Source organism: Odocoileus virginianus, chromosome 25 (assembly GCF_023699985.2).
Source record: "Odocoileus virginianus isolate 20LAN1187 ecotype Illinois chromosome 25, Ovbor_1.2, whole genome shotgun sequence".
NCBI lineage: Eukaryota > Metazoa > Chordata > Mammalia > Artiodactyla > Cervidae > Odocoileus > Odocoileus virginianus.
In genome coordinates, this window is record NC_069698.1 from 21,819,180 (window position 1) to 21,835,948 (window position 16,769).

Genomic DNA, 16,769 nt, shown 5'->3' on the forward strand with positions numbered 1-16,769 from the left:
GTTTAAACCTCCAAATCTCAGTGGAAAAATATTAATGTGTACTCCCATGTACATACTTTGCAAATACACAGAAAGCTTCTAGAGAAAACTCTAAAAGAAATTGCATTATATAAACATTTGTAGTAATGTTTATTTATGGACATAGGATTAAATTCTGCTTCAAAATGCAGGCAGATCAGAAAGTTAAAAAAATAATTAGCACACGATTCAATTCTGGAAGTGACAATGATGACAGACTTTTTATAAAGTACAGTTAAAATAGAACATTCAAGGTGATGCATTTATGTTATCTGAAAGATCTATGATTTTGGTCATGAGATACATTGGTTTTTTAGTGCAAAATCATTTATTGAAATTTTTAATTTTACTTTCAAAAGTTATTTCTGTCATTGCTTTAACCTTACTTTATTTCTTAATTTAAATATCCTTATCTTTCTTCTGCCCCCAAAAAAGTCTTAGTTCTAATTCTTTCATGGTGCTTTCAAATTTTTGTTAAACTCTGAAGATATTAGGGCAAAATTTCCTATGCATGTACATAATCAAAATTCCTAGCACAATATCATGCACAGGGACTTAATTTCTGTATTAAATTATTGATATTGGTTCAATTTTGAGCCATGCCAATTGTTTGAGGCATTGTGCTAGAAGTTGTGGGGTATTCTTTAGAAACCTCATTTTAGTCAAAGAAGAGGTCAGAAAGTTTAAAAAATAAATAATTGGAGCACGATGCAATTTTGGAAGTGACAAAAAGTACACAAATATAGACAGAAAGGAATGATTAATTTTTCTGTGGTCGTAAGACAGAGCTTCATGTAAGGAAAAAAAAAGTGTTAAAGGCAAAATAAGATGTCACAGTGCTTCCCTGGTAGCTTAGCTGGTAAAGAATCTGGGCTACAATGCAGAGACTCAGGTTCGATCCCTGGGTTGGGATGAACCCCTGGAGAAGGAAATGGCAACCCACTCTAATATTCTTGTGTGGAAAATCTCATGGACAGAGAAGCCTGGCAGACTTCAGTCCATGGGGTTGCCAAGAGTCAGACACAACTTACTGACTAAACCACTATTGTACTGTCACTATTATGGAAAGAAAAAAAAAATGTAATTGTTCCATATTACTGCAGAGTAAATTGTGATTTGTAGAGTGGCAAGGTGCATATTATTAATCAGCAAATAAATATTGACTTCTTTCATTTCTACAATAGTTGAGCATTGAATCAATAAAATAAAAAGTTATAAAAGATACAACAAATATAAACCAATTTCCTAAAATATCTGTTACAACATATTCATATTGAATGTCAGAAACCTGAGAGTTGTGATTTTATAAAGTTTTATAAAATTTTATAAAGTTATATAGCTTTTAAGTTAACAAACAAAAATTTTGTTATTGTTAAACATATGATAAAACCATGCAAGATAAAGATTTTGCTCATTTTAGCCTTAATGAAATTATCACTTTTCATTAAAAAGAAAAACAATTATTTAAGATTTTATTGTCAAATTTCAGGGAGATTATCAAAACTTCTTATAGATGTTTATAATTTTATAAACATTATCCTTTTGCTCATTATTCATCAAGCCTGCTATTAAATTAAAATTGGAAAAATGTGTTTTAAATGGCCTGTAAAATATTTTTTTATTGACAGCCTCAAATAGCTAGGAGGAATGGTATTTGTTTAACAGACTAAAGGTCTAAACTAATAAATACAGCCAATAATTTACAGAACCCACTTTACTTGGCAGAGCTAGCAAGGATGATCACATTAATCATTCTTATCCAACAGGTGAAACTTTCTAGTATAAAACATGCTATGGGAGAAAAATGTGTAAAAACTTGGTTAAATTTATTTTCAGAATCACTTATATATGGAATCCCCAAAAAAGAGTACAAATGAATTTACCTACAGAACATAAATAGAATTACCGATGTAAAAAACAAATTTAGGAGAAAGAAATGGCAACCCACTCCAGTATTCTTGCCTGGAGAATCCCAAAGACAGAAGAGTCTGGCGGGCTACAGTCCATGGGGTTGCAAAGAGTCAGACATGACTCGGCGACTAAACACACACAAAACAAATTTATGGTTACCAGGGAGTAAGTGGGAAAAGGGATAAATTGGGAGATCAGAATTGACATATACCCACTACTATATATAAAATAGACAGCTAAAAAGCACCTACTGTAAGGCACAGGAACCTCTACTCAATACTCCTCTGTCGTGGCCTATAGGAGAAAAGAATCTAAAAAAGAGTGGATTTCTGTGTATGTATATATATATGTATATGTATATCATATATGTGTATGTATATATATATAATATATATATATCATATGTATATGTATATGTATATCATATATATATTATTTCTTTCATATCTCTGAATTTTTATACTTTCCTCAACAAATCTGCAAGGTGGGCCATATTTATTTCTATTTTACAAATCAGAAACTTGAGTTTCCAAGCAGTTAGAGACTAGTCTACCATCATATATCTTAGCTAAAGAGTCCACATAGATCTTTCCACTGATTTCAATTAATTCTAGAAAGAGCAATTAGGACATAAAAATAAATGCTTCTAATTACAAAATCAATAACTTGCATGTATTTTCTGCAAAGTTAGCACTGACACATGCATTATGCAATTTTATCTAAATAAAACATCCATTCATTTGATAGTTAAGAGCTCATAAGTTGCATATATCCATATATACATATGTATTTTTTTTAAGAAGCACCTTATGGGTCATTTTTTCTGTGCAGTGTCACTGTTTCTTTTAGTACTCCTTCCAAATAATTTTTTTTCCCAAAAAAGACTTTTATTGAGCCACAAATCACATATCATATAATTCACTCACTTAAAGTGTACTATTCAATGTTCTTCTTAGAATTTTCACAGAATTGTGCAACCATCACCAAAATCAATGTTTTCTTAAATTTTTATTGGCATATATTTGCTGTACATTGCTGGTCATTATCTGCTATGCAGCAAAGTGAATCATATATATGTATCTGATATATATATCCTTTTCGGATTTCCTTTCCACTGAGGTATCACCACAGAATGCCAAGTTCCCTGTGCTACATACAGTAGGTTCTCATTAGTATCTATTTTATATATAGTAGCATGTATATGTCAATCCCAGTCTTCCAATTCATATGGCTCCCCCTAACACCCTGGCATCCATGTGTTTGTCCTCTACATCTCTGTCTCTATTTCTACCAGGAAAATATAATCATCTGTACTGTTTTCGTAGATTCCAGATATCTGTGTTAATATACTGTATTTGGTTTTCGGTTTCTAATTCCAATATTTATATATCTCTAAATTGGGCTTTCTGGGACTGGTTACAACTATTTGACTCTAGGTTTATTTCTCTCACTTGATCATGACAGTCTTGATGTTAGGAATCTCAGGGATTTCTTAATGTATTCAGTAAATTCTAAGCCTTTGTTAAGTCCTCTGTGTATTGCTAATTTATCAGAAAACATTATGGTTCAATTCCTTAATCACATCTATAAGAGGTGTGTGAATTCAATTCATCTGTTTTGCTATGACATATACAGTACTAGACACTAAGGGGAAGATATAATGAAAAACTTATAATTACTTTCAAAAATGTAAAAATTTTTACGTCTAATAAAAATTTTTGAAATATCTAATGAAAGAATTATCTTCTCTCTTTATATTTGTCAGTTTCTGCCTATGCCTATCATATTTTCTCTGCTTTTCTTTGCCTCTTTGCCTTAGTCTATCTCTTCCTTTCTCATATACTCACATACAGACACCCACTGACACACCACAGAATTAACTCAGATGACATTCTGTAGCCTCTTCTCCTTCCCACATTGTTAATCCATAGTGAGAAGATCCCAGCAATAATAGCACAAATTATAACATGAATGTAAGCAGTTATAATCACCAACTGCTCACTATAGATCATTTAACATTTTATGCACACTACAGTGCATATTAAAATTCTTATGAAAAAACACCTGTAACTTGATAATAATAAATGTAAGACAACATGAATCATAACAGGACAATGTATTGTAATGGATCAGTAAAGATCAAATGATGGAAAATATAACAGAAGTTAAAGCCATAAATAGCTGCAGTCTCACAGTGGAGGAAAATTAAGCACCTAGCAATTAAAGAAAAGTAAAGGCAACATTTAATTCACATGACAAGAAGTAAGTGAACTTATTCAGTCAAGGACAATAAGTGAATCAATACATTTTGTTGTTCACAGGTTATCGAATTGACTGTCAACTAGTGTTACATATATGTGTAAATACATATTTAATAAAATGGCTAGCTGAAATTAAAATGTAAATCACAAGTTAACAAATTATTTTTAATCAAACTTCAAAATCACCTGTGAAAATTATTTTATTGTAGTTTGTCATATGATGTTAGGAAAGTGATACTGCTAATGTGAATTATGCCTGAGATGGTATTATATTTAAGGAGAGGTATAGTAATAATGCAAAAACAAAAAACAAAACATCCTACTAACATTACTGTAAACACATTAGAAAGGTAAATAGAAAGAGGGTATATGATGATATAAGAAAATAGAATATCTCACTCCTGCGTTGTGTATTGTGGTTTCCCATATGGTTCAGCAGTGCAGGAGACACGAGCGACTCAGGTTTGATTCTGGTTCAAGAAGATCCCAGGAAGAGGAAATGGAAACCTGCTCCAGGATTCTTGCCTGGAAAACCCCAAGGACAGAGGAACCTGGCAGGATACAGTCCATGGGGTTACAAGCAGTCAGATATAACTGAGCACACACATGCATGCAAACACACACACACAGAGTGTGTACCAATGGGCATCTTAATGTTGCTAAAAATGCTACTGACAATTATTTTGAAAATGTGAAATGATATCAGTTATAAGTGTTTATAAATGTGCTAGGAAATTTAGAGTACCATTGCTTCTTTAAATACTGGAAGAGAATAATAATTATCAAATTTTTAATTTCTATGAACTAGGACAATTTGTTTCAACATATGTGTTCTAAGTGCTAGTTTTTTCAAGGCTCTGTGCTACATACTGAAGAGGATGAGCAGAAAAGAGGAGCAAAATTAAATAAATCATAACACTAGCTGCATTGGAGCAACTAAATAGGCCAAGCTAAGACACCAGGGAAATGTTTACAGAAGTAAGTACTGATGTTAATTTATGGGAAAACCATTGTCATCAGCAATGCAGCCTGCCCCAAGACAAAAGACTTCATACAGACGATGGATCTAAGATGTGTTTATAGTAGAATTAGGCATTGCAGACAGTGTGAGCACTCGCTTGGGTAGGTTACACTTTTAACTATATTAAACGTATGTCCTCCTAAGAGGCACTGTTCAAAAAAGTAGAATATAGGGCAGCACCATGATCAGAAGTAAACATTATAATCCTTGGAAAACATAACACCAGAGTTAGATAATACTCTTGAGCAGACTTATGTTGTTTACACTGTACACATTGAATCCCCCAAATGGAAGTACCTCTTAACAATCTCCAATGTAAGGATCTAAATAAATTAGAGGGGGCAGCACAGTGGAGTCAGACATACTTGGGTTGGAGTCATGATTAATACATGATCTGTATTGTTTAAGACAAGAAACCTTATCCCTTGGAACTTTTATTTCTCCATCTGTAAAATGGAGAAAACACACATGTAAGGTTTTCTCAATCTATCTAATGTTATTTACATTTATCTCTAGTATCAAACAGAATGGCACAAAGTATATGCTAAACATTTCTTGAATTAAAAATCTAGGGTGAAACAGATCACCAGCCCAGGCTGGATGCATGAGACAAGTGCTCGGGCCTGGTGCACTGGGAAGACCCAGAGGGATCGGGCAGAGAGGGAGGTGGGAGGGGGGACCGGGATGGGGAATACATGTAAATCCATGGCTGATTCATGTCAATGTATGACAAAAACCACTACAATATTGTAAAGTAATTAGCCTCCAACTAATAAAAATAAACGAAAAAAAAAAAAGAAAAAAAAATTCCTGGTACACTGCTTCTACTTTGTTGGCTATGGTGTTAGTTTACCTTGTTAAGCTAACTGCATTGATCACAACTGTGATTATAAAATTATTTATTTTAATATTGTTTTTTATTCCTCTACCTTTAACTAGATATAACTCAATAAATATATGCTGAGTCTATAAGATAAGAATCAAATCATCCATTTGATTCTTTTTCTTGATTGAAATACAGAAAAAAACAAAAAAGATTCTTACCAGGTTGTTAGGGTATGAGTTAATTGATAAATGCCTACAGTTGTACTAAAACAGAGAAGGTTTTCCCTAGACCAATTAAGTGTTCCTTTTTTATTGAAAATCACGAAACAATCCTTTACCATTTATACTTTCATATTTATATTCTAATTTGAGTTCGTCCATTATCAAACACTGAAGTGCCTATTATCTACCAGAGAATTAAAGTAAGATGGCCCCTGCCTACATCGTGCCCACAATTTGTCAAGAAACTGAGTCATTTGTTTCTCAAAAAACCTTGTAATATAATCATGACATCTATTTTTGGCATAATGTTCAGATTACTGAACAAAAACTTAGAGATGTCTAAATGACTTTTCCCAGATGAAAATAGGTGTCACGGTCTTCTAAGAATAGGGTTCTTTCCACACACTCTTTTCTTATGTATTTTCACGTCTGTCATCCACCAAAACAACACTTTGTGAATTTCAAAATAGAAATCAATACACTGCTTTATTTTGTCTTTCCTAGGATAAACCATTTTAAACTTAACCTCTTTATAACTTTTCTGTATCCTCTTAGCTTCACTAAGTGTTATTAAAATTAAACTAGTAACCCAATGAGTTATAATTTTTACATGTAAGCATCTGGTAGATTATATAAAAATTTGTGTTTGATTATACATTGATTTGTGGCTCATGACAAAATATGATAGAAGAGAGAAAAAAAATCAGTATTCACTACCTTTTAAAAATCTGAATATATTGAGCAAGTTATCAGAAAATTATAATTTATTTTTATTTTTGTTAACACAGAAGAGAAGCTCACACAGGGTGTTTGCCCATAACAGTCAATGTCTGAAGCTACCTCATATTTTTGGCACTCATTTTAAATCATGTTCATAACAACATGTTTAAAATGAAGGCAAGCTGTCATAAGGCAAGCTGGGGGTAAAAAGAGTTTGGCAATTAAAAAGCTCCAGTACATTTACCAATCTGAATATTCAAGAATTGCAAATCATTAATCATAAGTAAACCACCTGCTGGGGACACTCTAAGCCAGGATAAAGATTTGCCATGTGCACAATTGTCAGTTTTAGATTTAAATTTTATCCAGGGAACAATAGCATTCAAAATTATTTGGATGAAATTTTTACTAATTTTAAAATAAAAATAATTGTACTCCTCACTGTATTTCAAATATTGCAATAGTCATGTTTAACTTGACAATTGTTTTATATTCCATTACATTTTTAACAATTATTGAATAGCTCACCCTTACATGTGATAATATTTGATTATTTTATATGTGAGGATTTTAAATTCTCCATAACAATCATAGATTTTGTTCTTCCACAGCTTTGACCTTCGAGCTTCCCACTCACCTTACTGTCATTATTTTATCCTTATTTCTATTGTGTATGTATATTTTCTTCCTTCATTCCACACTGTAGTCAAATATAGGCATTTACTACATTTCAGTCATCTTCTTTCTTCTTGGATCTTCAAGCTCACAACTGTCATCACATCTGTCCTAGCAAGGACTCATTGGCCTCTTTGGTCTGCCCAGATTTATTCCTTTTTGCCAAACCACCACCCTTTTTCTAAATTCATTTCTGATCATGCCACCCTCTTACATAAAACCTTTCATTAGTTTCCCAATGTTTCAGAATAAACTTACTAGTTTAAAAGTTCAGTGTGTTCTATCCCCTCAGGAGTGTTATTTTGTGACATTCTGCCCCAAGTCCATTATAGACTAACTGAAAATTTTAGTACCCTCTCTCCCAGCATATTTCTGTATCTGATGTGACTTTGCACATGCTCTTCTCCCTAGAATCCTACATTATGAGAATCTCAGTCTTCTTTCATCAATCTATCCTCCAGCTTTTATTTTCTAGACTGTTTTCATAGGCAGTCTTTTCTGACCTTCCTGTTGGGTTAAAATTCCCATTACACTACCTCCCAAATTCCTCAGTGACACTTTTCTCAACTGCAAGTTTACATTTGCGATATAATTATGAGATTAGCATCAGTCTTCTCTATTGGACTTGAGGCTCCATGGCAGCAGGTGCCACTCCAGGATTTGCTTTTCTGATAGCTCATAGTCAGTGCTTGGCAAATTTTAGGTGATTAGTGCATACATATGTTAAATGTGTTAAATGTATTAAATGTAAAAAATGTGCTTTGTGCTCCTAGGTAATTGGCAACTATTCAATGGATAAAAGGGTGACAAATTTTGTAAACTGGGCATAACATGATCAGATATGTGATGTAAGAAGATGTTTTGCAGCAGCAGGAGATTGCCCTGGGGAGGGAATAGGCTGGAAGTGAGGAAAGAGATCAGAGAGCTACTGTATCAGTCTAGGTTAGAAAGGATGAGGGTCCAGACAAGAGCTAGGGTTTGCGGAGGTGGGGAACTAAAATTTGAGAGCAATATGGGAATAATGGGGATCATTGATCAGTGTTTATGCAGAAACAAAGAGAATGAGATATCAGGAAAGTATACCATAAGGACATACAGATCTTGGAGAAAAGCGTAAATGATGGTTGAAAATAGTGAGTTATCCATGAGAAGCTTTTACAATTATTGTGGATAGACCTGCTGCTCAAAATCTTCATTGGCATAAAGGTAGACAATGGGAAAAAAAAAAAAAAAGGAAAAAACATTGTAAATTCAAAGTTACAAAGTTCTGTGACTCCTATAAAAATGTCTCATCTCTATCATATATACTTGTTATTTTAATATTTGTCTTGCTATATCAAGCTTCTTGAAAATACAATCTACTTCATTTACATTATCATAATTTTTAAAAACTAGAAGCCTCTTTATTTGGCCACAAAGGGCTGAAGCATTTCTTTTTATAGATAGTTCTCATCTCTTAAGTCCACTATCCATATAATCCATCATTCATTATTCTGCCAGACTAATTTCCTTAAAAGTTGCTTTCATCTTAAAATAATTTGCAAGGGTTTTCTGCTGTCGTGCACATGGAAGTCAATTTTTTTTTAAGGCCCTCAAAAACATATTGGTCTGAACTCTTTTGTCGACCATGAATCCTGTAAATCTTATGATTACAAAATCGCTGCTCTTATCCTTCTCCTTTTTTTCAAATTTCATGTCATCACTTTAAAAGCATGATAAAAATCAAACTTCCCACCTCCTTCACAGATACTCTCAACTTTTCACATTTCACAATAATCTCTACTTTTTTAATTTTTAAAATTCTTAAACACTTACTTTGAAACTTTTGATATATATATTTCACTTTCAAACCTCTTTGTGGTTACTTTTTACCCCTCTATTTCTTGGCAACCCACAAAGCATATAGCAAGGCATTAAGCACAGGTCAGGTTCCCAGTACACTCTCCCGGTGATACCTAAGGGAAGAGGAACTCTTGTGAATTCACAAAGAAGACAAATAGGGGGGAAAATGAGATTTGCCAAATGGTTTTATGTCAGCATGACACTTGGAAATCCTCTACTGAGCAAAACAGAAATATAAGTGCTGTTTTTACCCAAATAGTTGAATTCGAAAAGACTTTTGTTTAAAAGTTGAGGGAGAATTAATTAGAATTTCCCAGTAAAGAACTACTTCAGATCTTGAAAATCCAATTTTGTGTATCATAATTGTACCATTTAGTACACCCTAAAGTTGATTTGACAAGCCTCTTATTTCTGCCCTTATTTCTTGACAATGTAATGTGTTTTCATTATGAATGATGATATAAGTTGTCAATAAGCATATCATTTTACAAGTAAATTTCCATTTTATCTGAACAATTGAGTTTATGAGCCAATGTGACAACAAAGTTAGACTGAGCTTTGTGTAGGTAATGAAAAATAGTTGCCTCATTTTATTATTTGTTCAGAAGCAGCTCTTCTATAAGATGAGTTTGATGACCCTGCATGTGGAAGCTTTCCAGAATCAGGTTTTACACTAATTCAAAGCAAACACTTCAGGAAATTAATAAAAAAAACTACCTCTGATGACTGTTTTTTGTAAAAACTAGATCATCATTTTGGTTTTCTGAATTCACTGATGCTTTATTAACACCAACTAGTCACATAATACATTTATATATTCATTTATTCATTCATTCACTATTTGGATATATAGCAGACTGTGAATAAAGCCTCTGCTTTTATAGTATTTTTATTCAGAGCCACTGATTTACATAGACCACTCTGGTTTTGCAGTTAAACCACAAACTATTTACAAGCACAAACCTTTATAGGTTCAGTCCAAGCTGTGGGCAAATTACTTAAATTATTTGTGTCTCAGTTTGCTTATCTGAAAAGTGGGGATTACAATAGTATTTTTGTTAAAACATTGTACTGAAGATTAAATATGTCAATATTATCAAAACACTAAAAAATATTTACTGTCACACAGTCAATACAAAATAAAAGTTGACTATAGTTTAAGGTTATAAGATTTTATTTTATAAGGTTACAGTATAAGATTATTACAAGCAATGTGTATTCATTGTAAAAGTAAGTTGACAATTGTTGATGACTCAAAAACAAGGTGCAATCTATCTAAAAGTACGTGAACTAAAAAAAGTGAGCAAGCAGACCTGTGATTAGGCTATGCACAAAGAAACAGGCGGCAACTCTAGAAGGATGTAACTTTACATAGCTATTTATTTTCAAAGATAATTAGTGGCTTCCACTCGTATAATTTTCACTTTTCTAAAAATAAAATTTGAAATAAAAAAATAGTTGCTATACATTTTAGCTCTTTATATATCTGTATTTTGACTCTATTTTTAAAGATCAAGTTAAATGAACACTAGGGAATTTATATGTACTTGACTAATTAATTGGTGCAGTTACCAATCTCATTGCATTTATTAAGAAAACTTTATGAGAACAATAAATCCTAGTTCATCAAGGGAAATTAAAACTTATGGAAGTTTGTGAGAAATAATCACTGCATTCTACAAGTTGAGGATAGCAACACATAGGAAGATGTTCCCTTGTTACATCAGTGATTCAGATTTGATGAAGGTTAATTTGCTCAAAACTCTCCTACCACTTCTTGTTCTCTGCCATCTCTAAAGATAGCCTGCTCAAAATTATCACCTTTTTAAAAATTTCTGCAGGCATTGATTTTGCATGAGTTTTGGGAATAACGTAATGTCATGGGCAACTCTCACTCATTAACTTCTTAATTCATATTAAGTCCAACACAATGTAACCATGTCATTCAGAAAACACACCTGCATAACACAATGAATATCAAATTCAACAAATGAATGTCCCTACCAAGTCTCGCTGGAAAATCCCCTGAAGATAGGAAAGATAGAAGGCAGAAGGGGGCAACAGAGGATGAGCTGGTTGGGTGGCATCACCGACTCAATGAATGTAAGTTTGAGCAAGCTGCAGGAGATAGTGAAGGAAGGGGAAGCCTGGCATGCTGCAGTACATGGACACAACTGCAAAGAGTCAGACATGACCGAGCGTCTGAACAACAACTAAATCCCACATTTAAGATGATTGAGGAGATGTGGTTGTCAAGCTTTACAGAATATAGAACATGTATGTGATGAAGGAAAAAAATGTAATGCATTTGTTGATGCAGATAAAGGACATAACCACAAAAAGGAGAGGAGAAGAAAGGCTTTAGCTTAGAAGAGGACAGGCATCATTCTGAGAGCTGGTGGTGCTGTGGTTGGCAACCTCTAAAATGACCCCCAATGATCCTTGCCTCTGAATATTCATGATAGTGAACGTGAAAGTATTAGTTGCTCAGTTATGTTGCCTCTTTGCAACCCCATGGACTGTAGCCTGACAGGCTCCTTTGTCCATGGGATTCTCCAGGCAAGAATCCTGGCGTGTGTTGCCATTTCCTTCTCCAGGGGATCTTCCCAACCCAGGGATTGAACTTGGGTCTCCTGTATCTGCAGGCAGATTCTTTACTGTCTGAGCCAGCAAGGAAGCCAGCTGAATATCCATACCTTGCTGTAATTCCCTCTTTTTAAGTGTAGACCTAGGAAATCATTTCTGAAGAATACAATATGGTAAAGGTAATGGGATGTCACTCCCCAGATTAGATTACAAAAGACTCTGGCTTTTGTCTTGCTGTCCCGTCTCTAGCTCCCTCTCATTTGTTTTCAGGGAAACCAGCTGCCATGTTTGAGCTGCTCAATGGAAAGCTGATACCTCCAGAGAACAGTCACTGAATACCTGAAATGTGCCAACAGTCCATGTGAGTGAGTTTGGAGGAGGAAATCAGATGAGCTTTAATTTTCTATTGCCACTACTTGTCACTTTCAACACATATAAATTGAAACTTAACTTTAAATGGACAAGTTGTTCTTTATCTGTCAAAACATCTTCCAATCACAAGAAACCAAAAGCACGAACTGTCATCTACTTTTCACTTACAGAAAAATGTTTTGTTTGATGTTCATACTGTTATTCATACTTCATTCGTGCATACTAACGATGCAACTTCAAAAACTCTTCATTTGCTTCCATTATTTAATTCTTAGTATCACTTTCCTTTGAGTCAGTGTTTGTGTCTTCACTCTGCTTTTCTCGACTACTGGACTTCACACTACTTTTTTTATCATCAGATCCCCTCTTTTCTTGTGGGAAAGTCCTCCCTTTGTGCCTTATGGGCTTCTCCGGTGCACAGGTAGCTTCAATGAGGAAGAGTCGTCTTGTTGCCCCGTGGAGGACTAGTAGTCAGTCCAATAACCTTATCTTCTGCCCTTTCTCCTTTGATTTTCTATCTTGTTCTCTGTCTCGACTTTTGCTCCGGTGCTTATATGACTTTCGATCTCGGCTTTTTGATCTTCTTCGATCCCGACTACGAGATCTATGCTTTCTTTCTGATCTATCATGGCTTCTGCTTCTTCGTCAATCTCTACTTTTGCTTCGCCTTCTCTCTCTACTTCGTGATCTTTTGTGGTCCCGAGACCTGCTGCATCTTCGGTCAGAAGTTCGGCTTGAATGCCGACTTCTTGATCGACTCCTCTTTCTTCTTTCTCTGTCTCGAGCTCTTTCTTTTTCTCTTTCTTCCTCTTCTCTTCGTCTTTTCCTCTCTCTCTCTTCTCTTTCCCTCTCCCTTTCTTTTTCTCTTTCTTCTCGTTCTTGCTTCTCCTTTTTTAAACGCTCATCACGATCAGGTTCTTCAGTTCTTTTTCTTAATTTTTCTTTTAATTCTTCTACAGTAGCTTTAATTTTGGCATAGCCCATGTGCTGTTTTCCCATCAAATGATCATCTACCCGGGACTGGGCATCTCCCACTATCAAAAAGGCTCCACACACTTCACAAACTTCCATTTGCTTTTCTTGGGCAGCAAAACTTTCAATTGTCGAAGCTGTGGACCTAAGCAACTCTCTCTCTTCTTTTAACTGTTCAACTAATTTCATCATTCCCTGGGCTTCTTCTACTTTTCCTTCAGAGCTTTAAATCAGCTGTCACCTCATCTACACCTTGATTGCAGCTTTGGGAGAGCCTCTGAAACAGATGTCCCAGTTAAGACTTGCCTAGATTTCTGACTTGGAGAAACTATGAGATAATAATTATCTGTTGTTTCAAATGGACCATCAATTACTCCTCTTATGCAAAATAATCTGTTCCTACACATATTCATGCATTTTCTGTTAAAATGCTAAACTTCTGGATGACAGGCAAAGTAATGTCTAACAAGTTTTGCACATTGCTTTTTTCAGAATATAAATGCATATCAATTTATTTAATGTCTTCTCTTGATGAGCATAATATGATTTTCTATCAAAATGAGCTACTGATTTGAACTTCAATTACGTAAATAATTGTGTCAAACCCCTGGTTCACTTTAGGGCTTCTCTGGTGTCTCAGAAGGTAAAGAATCTGCCTCAATGCAGGAGACCCAGATCCAACCCCTGTGTCAGGAAAAGCCCCTTGAAAACAGAATGGCAACCCAGCCTAGCATTCTTAGCTGGAGAATCCCATGGACAGAGGAGCCTGGTGGGCTACAGTCCATGGGGTCTCAAAGAGTCAGACACAACTGAGAGACTAACACACATTGGGTATGAAAAATTATTTATTCAAAGTTCAGACCCCTCCACTTGTCACTTTAAAAAGAGCAAACACAAAAACTTGAAACTTAAACTTGAGAAATGGAAAGTTGATACCAAATCCTCTATAATCTGTCAGAGAAAACAGCTACCTGTCAAATCACAAGAAACCAAAAGCACGAAATGTCATTCTACATGGTTTCACTTACAGTTAATTCCATAAATTGTGATTAGTTTGAAAATATGTAATATTAATAGCTTCCTTTCTGCATCAACAGATGCAAACTTCAAAAACTCTTGTCTATTTGCTTTCCATTTTTAAAATGTTTGCTTAAAAGATATAATATCAAGGGCTTTTCATGCTTAGAAAAAGACAGATAACCAAATGTAATCCTCTGATAGTATTCCTGTTCCAACTTGGTTATAATGATTGACACATACAGGATATTTTTATGGGCATACAAATACAATAAAAAGAAATACACTCATAGAATTTCATATATTCTGAAAATGAGATGTCTATCTGTGGAAACTACAAATCAATATACTAAGTTCCTGTATCTACATGATAAAAAAAAAAAGAACAATAGGCAGAAAACATTCTGAGCAAATACAGAAATAATTATAACCATACAATTATTATTCTTATTTTTTTAATCAAGTACATTTTGAGTACCTATGTTAGTCTAGAAGCCTATTCTTACAACCGATAAACTTATGTGATGGATATATAGCAATTCTGTGATCATGTAAACAAGCACGTTTGAAAGGATTTATCAGATATGTTTCAAATGCTGTGTATATACAGAAAGCAATAAAACAAAAACAAAAACCGAATAACTTGTCAAAATATGACAGCATAAAAAAGATATGCTGAAAACATTTTATAAGTACATGTCTTTCACAGGCTTTTTAAACCATTAAATCATAAGCAGTGGAAATTACATTAGCAATTAATTTTATTATCTAAATTACTTAACATATAAATTAATATTTCTTGGGTCAAATTTTAAAACATTGACATGTTTTGATATTTCTCATTAAATTTTATGCTAGTGGATATAAATATCAATTGTAATCTGCATCATTATTTTATGTACTTATAAGGGAAAAATAGTGCCAATTAAACTCTGATATAAAAGGGATTTTAATATGCTTCACCAATTCAGATATGTTGAAATGTGAAACTAAAAGTGTGCCTGTTACAATGAAAGATGATAACAACATTATATACCTATACAAAAATGTCCCAAAAAGGTTTCAGGGTCTGCAGAGATTTGATGAAAGTAGGTCTTCATGTTTTAAAAAAGAAAAAAATCCACAAAAATCACTTTTTTCAACTACCTTTTTTAAGACAAAAGATTCTCGTTATGTACTTGTAAAAATCCTCATTGGTTTCTAATGAACATCAATTACACTTCAATTTTTCGTATTACTCATGAAAGAATATAATTTAGATTTCTTTAAAAACTGCCAATTGCAATTTACTTTGGCTCTTTCAGGCAAAAGAAGGTTCATGAATCAGCAAGTTAAGCATTTATTAAATGACAAAGAAACAAAATTACAAATGAATACTATAAACAAATGCTTTCCTTCAAAAAACAAATTTAATATAGTTTAACATAAAGGTTTCTAAAAATTATGAAGGATTATATCTTTTTGCACTTGAGTTATATTATTGGACAGACTCCCAAGAGGAATATAAAAATTGTTTGGAAAAATCATTAGTATTAATTGTTTTAAAATTTCACTGAATAGCATGTCTGAATACATTTGGAAATTTAAAAAATAGCAGTTTAAATATTATGTTGCAACAGACTGGTTCCAAATTGGGAAAGGAGTACGTCAAGGCAGTATACTGTCACCCTGCTATTTAATTTAAATGAGAGTACATCATGAAAAATGCTGGGCTGGATGAAACACAAACTGGAATCAAGATTGCCAGGAGAAATATCAACAACCTTAGATATGCCGATGACATCACGCTTATGGCAAAAGTGAAGAACTAAAGAGCTTCTCGATGAAAGTGAAAGAGGAGAGTGAAAAAGTTGGCTTAAAACTCAGCATTCAGAAAACTAAGATAATGGCATCTGATCCCATCACTTCATGGCAAATAGATGGGGAAACAGTGGCTGACTTTATTTTTGGGGGGCTCCAAAATCAATGCAGGCGGTGACTACAGCCATGAAATTAAGACACTTGCTCCTTGAAAGAAAAGTTATGATCAACCTAGACAGCATATTAAAAGGCAGAGACATTACTTTGCCAACAAATGTCTATCTATTCAAGGCTATGATTTTTCCAGTAGTCATATATGGATGTGAGAGTTGGACTATAAAGAAAGCTTAGTGCCAAAGAATTGATACTTTTGAAATGTGTTGGAGAAAACTCTTGAGAGTCCCTTAGACTGTAAGGAGATCCAACCTGTCAATCCTAGAGGAAATTAGTCCTGAATATTCATTGGAAAGATTGATGCTGCAGCTGAAACTATGATGCAAAGAACTGACTCACTGGAAAAGACCCTG

General features: G+C 33.9%; 1 protein-coding gene and 1 pseudogene across 3 annotated transcripts in view; both read right to left on the reverse strand.

Moving 5' to 3' along the window:
- CADM2 (cell adhesion molecule 2) overlaps window positions 1-16,769 on the reverse strand; it is a 1,205,421-nt gene that overhangs the window by 940,288 nt on the left and 248,364 nt on the right. The gene's annotated exons all lie outside the window — the stretch shown is intronic.
- LOC139031100 (luc7-like protein 3 pseudogene) lies at window positions 12,952-13,648 on the reverse strand (annotated as a pseudogene).